The sequence below is a fragment of the Onychostruthus taczanowskii genome, unplaced genomic scaffold, assembly GCF_017590055.1.
Source record: "Onychostruthus taczanowskii isolate IOZ18803 unplaced genomic scaffold, ASM1759005v1 scaffold15, whole genome shotgun sequence".
In the NCBI taxonomy this organism is placed as follows: domain Eukaryota; kingdom Metazoa; phylum Chordata; class Aves; order Passeriformes; family Passeridae; genus Onychostruthus; species Onychostruthus taczanowskii.
Window position 1 is genome coordinate 102,631 of NW_024498685.1, and position 6,232 is coordinate 108,862.

Sequence of the window (6,232 nt, forward strand, 5' to 3'; positions counted from 1 at the left end):
GGAGTGCAGGGAGGAATGGGGAGGGAGGTGGGGGGGGGTGGTCTCCGCCTCCTTCCTGCCGCTGCCTCGCTCCCCTTCACCGGGGGAGACATGTAACGGAACTGGGGCGCCAGCACGGCATTGTGGGAGCTCTTAAAGCCGCATCCGCCCCCGCCGCCCCGGCCCAGCAGCCTGGAGAGGCAGCGGCGCTGCAGCTTCGCCTGACTGGAGACCCCCAGAGCTGTGCCCGGCACCGCGGGCCGGTGGGAGCTCGGGGCCGCCCGCCCTCCTCCACACCCCCTCCCAAAGCACAAGGCGAGCCCCGAGCGCACCGGAGACCTCGGGTTACTCTCTGTTTTTCCCCGGGATTCCCCCCCCCCCCATTGTTTCTGGAAGAAACAAGAATGCCTTTGGTGCTTATTTGAACCGGGATGCGAGAAGCCGGCAGGCAGTGTTCTGTGTTGCTGATTTGGATTTTGATGATGGAAAATTCCCCGGAAAAGGGGGAAAAAAAAATTAAAGTCATAAACCTCAGAGCAGCAAAGACTGCAAGCGGCTGTTTGGGGAAAAAAGTTTTGAGTATGAAGTTTTAATTAGTTTTGGGACAATGACCATTAAAAAAAATCTGAAACCTATTTGGAAATGAACTTCAGCGCTGTGATGCACAGGCATTTTTCACTGTCTGCAAACACTGGCGCAGGGGCTGTGCTCGGTTCCCAGCAGCTGCAGCAGCAGAGCAGCAGCAGTCAGTCCCAGCTCTTCCCTGGGCTTGTGGCATTCCCAAAACTGCCTGTGCCGTGTCCAGGACACACTGGTCATTTAAAGAAGAGTCTCATCAAAACAACTTTTTTTCTTGTTTGTAGTATCACTATTCCTCTTGTGGGTTTTGAGCATCCCAAAGTGTTTTATGGAGGTGTTTTTTTTTCCCTGATCCTTCAGAGAGGGGAGCAGGGTTTTGCTTCCACAGAACTCTGTGCTGGTGCTACATGGAGGACATTTTCAAGAGTACAAGCATAACTTCAATTTAGATACAAGCAAATAAATATTTGTGAGATTTGGGTTGGGGGATGTTTGTACAAATTTTCCTAGTAGTTCTGAATCTTGGATTATGATGACATATTTCTTCGTGGATTCATTTTGCTAAGCAGATTTTTTGTAAGCACACCTCCAGAGTTCCTGCTGAAAAAGTCTTCAGAAGGCTGTCACTTTTATTTCTTTGTTTAGACTTTTTTATCCACAGGAAGAGGTGCTAAGCAGTCTGTTAGAAGAGCCTTAAGCACAATATGAAGTGGAGGTTGTGAGATTATTCTGTTGGGGACCATGTACTTCCTGTGATCAGTTAAACACACACACACACCTTCAGTTTAAGAAACTTCTGAAAAAACCATCATTTGAGGGATGAAAGGAAAAAGCATTGGTGCTGATGACCAGTTCTGTACTCTACTGGATGAGTTTTGTTTGCACTAGGCATCTTTTACTATGACTTTCAAAAATGTTAGACATCATCCAAAAAGCTTGATGCATTTTCTAGGTAGAGTCTTTGTTGCAAAATATTTAACCAAGTATACCTGTCAAGATTCTGCTGTTCTCAGAATATATCACTGCTTCCTTTTGTTTTTCATGAAGCCTGTAAACACAACAGGAGCCGTAAAACTCATGGAAGAAATTTTCCCAAAATTCAGGCATCCCAGAGACTCTTATGGAGTGAATGATCTGGGAAGCTACTGAAGCCATATGACCCGGGAAATTATTGTTAGGAGGAGAAAAGCCTTTTTGAAGGGGTTAATGGTTTACTGAAAACAAGTACTTAATAAGTCATTGAGTTTGTGTTGTTTGCCTGCTTCAGGTATTCAGCAGAACCAGGGGCCACAACATCAAACATCGAGTTTTCTATTCAAAGTTCACTCACCTATTAGTTTCTCAAGCCCAACAAATAATTTTATACACTTTTTGTGTAATTTCCTGTGAGAAAGTTTAGTGAATGAAAAGCACCCCTTTATAGAGGGAAAATTAATGGCCACACATAAGAGATTTCTGAAGGTTCAGCACATGCACAAGGCATAAAATGTTTATGCTCAGTGTTGTTCTGGTGTTTGACTTGCTGGCTGAGCATTGTCATTTTTAATATTCTAATGTCTTATGTCTTCCTATTTCCCTTCTGCAATTTGGTTATGAAGTCGCTAAAGGGAACACATTTCCACTGCTTCAAAATAGTGTTTATGAATTTTTCAGAGCAATTTTTGCACAGCTTGATATGACAGGACGTCCAGAGATGGCATCTAATACATTTTCAAGAGTGATTTTGTACATCAAAAATGTAACTCTTTTGGAAGGAAGGTGTTATAAATGAAAATTGCGAGTGAGCCAATTTTAATAAAAATATGAAAGATAAAATTTATTTTGCGACCGTAGTAACAGTCGGACAGCCACCACCAAAAACGGACAGCGTATCACCCCGGGCAGTGATGCGGGTGAACGTGGAACCTGTCTTCGCTAAGACCAGATTCTCCCCGTCCACACACACTGCTTCGAAGACACAGTTCTTATACTGTTTAATTTGCCCGCGGCTAGTAGTCCTTTTGTCTCTTTCTAAGTTTCACATATTCAAGTTGGTTTCTTTTCTCTGTCCAAGCTGCACAAAAACCTCGGCCGAGAGCGGAATCGCTGCCTTCCCGTGTTCCCGTAACCCAGGCATTCATGTCCAAGGTGCCAATGGCCCTCCAGATAGGCATCGCCCAGATTTCCCGGACCCAGGCATTCAGGGTTCGGGTGTTAATGGTCCCTTGATAGGCATCTTATCTGGTGCCATCCTTTGGGCGTAGGGTCGTTGGCCACTTCCCTGTCTTGGCAGCTACACCTTCCTTCTCATACAAATGTCCATCTGCCGCGGTTTTGCAGTGTATCTCCAGGCTGGATTTCTTAACCTGAATGGAATGAGAGGAGAAACCCCCTTCCCCTCTTCCCTTCCCCGGGTTATTTCATTTATATTACTTGATACACCATTTATTCCCATGAATTACTACCCGTATTTCTAACAGAAGGTGATGTGGTGGCAAAAAGAGAAAACTGAATTTCTGTATTGCTTCAATTACATACATTTGACCAAGACTTTGACCAAAGCTAGCACAGGGAACATGACAGTGGTTATTTAAGCAAAAAGGGGGGAATCAGGCTCAAATCCAGCCATGAAATGGGGCTAAAATTGTACAAATACCTCCCTTATGTAACACAGCAGTCCAGCTTCTCTTTTTGTGAAAGAACAAGATGCCTGGTTTTCCCAGAAGATTGGTTAGGAAGATAATACAGAGTGATGCTAAATTGTACCAGCCAAGGGCAGGACTTTGTACTGATGCAGGATGCCTCTCCTGTGATAGTTCTTCACTCCTGGTGCCCACCCCAATCACTTCTTAACTTTGTTACTTTTAATGTAATTCCAAATAATTAGAGTCACATTCACCTTCACTCAATCATTTTCCCACACTTTGCTGGAGGAGGGTAAGGAGGATCTAGCCAGAGAAGTTTTCAGATCTGTAGGAAAGCAATTTTCCCATAAAGATCCTGCTTTGGTTTTGCCAAAGGGGTAATTTAGGTACCCCAGGAAAGGAGTAAGACATCCTTTGGATTCTAGTTGCAGGGAAATCCTTATAACCACACAGCCACACACATGCAGAGCCTTATACATGTGTTCTTAATGAGCACAGAAAGGAGAAAATAAGCCCACATACCTTTTAGTTATGTAAAGTATTTGGTTTTCCAAGTATGATGCCTTTTTGACCAAAACTAAGAAGAGAATGTTCCTGAGGTTCCTTAATTTCCTCCTCTCCTCGATCTAGCAGCAGCTACCTCTGCCCTTGCCACTGTCATTTCACTTTGAGAAATGCAGTGTCTCGGTGGGCCCTTCCAATATAATCCACACTATAAAATCCAGCTCATTGAGAACAGAAACAGCTCTGTGTGACCAGTGACAAGTGATCAGCCCTACTTTCACTGTCATGGACTTGCAGGAAGCTCTTCGTGGTTGGAACAGAACAAACTCTGTCTATAAATGCTTTCTTGAGGAAAAGTAGGGCTGGATCCAGCAAATTCTTTAACTGTGTACATATATCTGAGCATATGAATAGTCTCAGTGGGACTGCTTGCATGATCAAAGTTAGGCATGTGCTTAAGTACTTTGCTGAATTTGGTCCATAGCAAATAAATCTGAACTGATACCCAACAAGCAGAAAAACAAGCTAATTTTGAGTGAGGTTAATTTATATAATACAGTGGTGTATTTGATTAACTGTAAAATGAACATTTCAAGAGGCTGTTTCTTTTAAAATAGAGCTGCTTTCTGATATTCAGGGAAAGCAAACAAACATCAGATTAAAATTTAAGTGCATTCTTCAAACTCTTTCTTCTTAGTTTTGTTTTTCTTTTCAGTTAATATTTATTTCTTGCAGCCTGAGGAGCAATAATTTCTGGTTGTTTCTTCTCTGTGTTTTCTAGGTCTTGCCTTTCTGTGCATTGAGTGTGAGTGATGTGCTGTGTTCGATATAGAGAAAAATGCAATCTCAGTCTTCAAATGGTTGAAATTCAAAAGACAGATATTCTAAGATGGAAAATAGGTTCTATTTCTGTTTCACACAGCAGATTCTGGGTACTCACAGAGACTCCAGATTTCAAGACAGCTCTGTGGAAGAGGTCCAAATGAGCTCAAAAAGAATCCCAAACCGAATTCTTCCCCTTTCTTTCTGACCTGAACGTGAATGTTAGCTCACACTAATGAGGGAATTAGCCTTGAATAAACAACAAGAGCAAATTTATTTTTGTTGTCAGTACAAGCTGTAACTCTCCCAGTTCCTGGGTCCAGCCTAAGCACAGTATGAATATATTCAGGGATAGTTACAGTTCTGGCAGGCAAGATACTCAATATTCATGAATGTGGCTCTTCTGTTTATTTCACAGGAATGGGAATCAGGTGAGCCTGGTTCTGTCTGTTCATCAACAAATGGCTTTTTTCCTCTGATTTTTCTTGATTAATAGAAAGTCATCGTCTTCCTTCAGCAATAGGCCAGTTCCCTCAAGTTAGAGGAACATGTTGAAGTCTAAAGTGGGGGAATGTTACAGAGGAGTGAAAAATAATTAGCGCACCTCACCCTTGTGCATGGGCCATGAGATTATAAGATTTGGATGAACACCTTTAAACCAGTTTTTAAAGGCTTGTTTAAATCAATAGTTATCTGGAATGGTTGATAGCAAACCATAATTTTTAAAGTATTTTTCTTCAAGTTCTGTCTTCTGTAGATCACTGCACAAAAGTCTTGGCTTTCATTAGAGAAAAAAAAGTAAGTTTGTACTTGCCATGGTTACAAAGAAACTCAAGAAAGATGTGAGCCTTGACAATTCTGGAACCAAAATGCACATCGTAAGAGGAAATCTAAATGGCGTATGATAAAGGAGGAGAAATTAACAATATCAGTCTTCAGATATTTAATTTGAACATAATGACAACAAAAATGCTCTGCCTGTTAAGTTTTATGCAAGTACTTTGCAGCACCTTTTTGCCAAGTCCTGGAAAGAAATACCACTCTAAATCTCAAGAAATTTAGAAGACAGAAAATTATGTACTGTGGCTCTGAGAAAGTGACCAGACATCAGCTAAAACAAATTCATATCTCTCTGGGGACTTGCGTCTCTCTTGCCTGGAGGACCTAGATGGTAACAGAACCATTGCACCAAGCAAGGACTGAGAAACCATCTGAAGATCAAACTGTCTACAACGAGTCTTCTGTTGAAGAGTTGGCTCAGCAGAGAAAAAAACCTCACACCTTAAAAGAAATCCAATGATGGAGACAAAAATAGTTGACTTAACTTGGAGGGAATGACAAGGAGAAGATTTTAATTTAGGAACCTGGAAATGTGCCCTTGAAATGGGTGTAATATTTAATGCAGGAGTTAATTTGCTGGGTGTCTAGAAATCTGTGCCCTTCTTTGATCAAGGACATTTAGACAGGAATATTATTTTATAATGCACAGAAAAGTTGTAAAACCTTTGTAATTCCAATGTTTCTTTGGGTTGGGTGTTTTGGTTTTGTTTTTCCTGTAAAATATAGCAGAATCCTCTCTCTCCAGGTGTGATACAAAACTTTAGGATAGTAGGATATCCTTCCATGGAGTTCAAAAACTAGGAATACTTAAAGGATCTGGCATGGTACTGTTACATTTAAGTTAGGACAATTATAATTTCCAGTGTAAGATATGGCTCATCAGG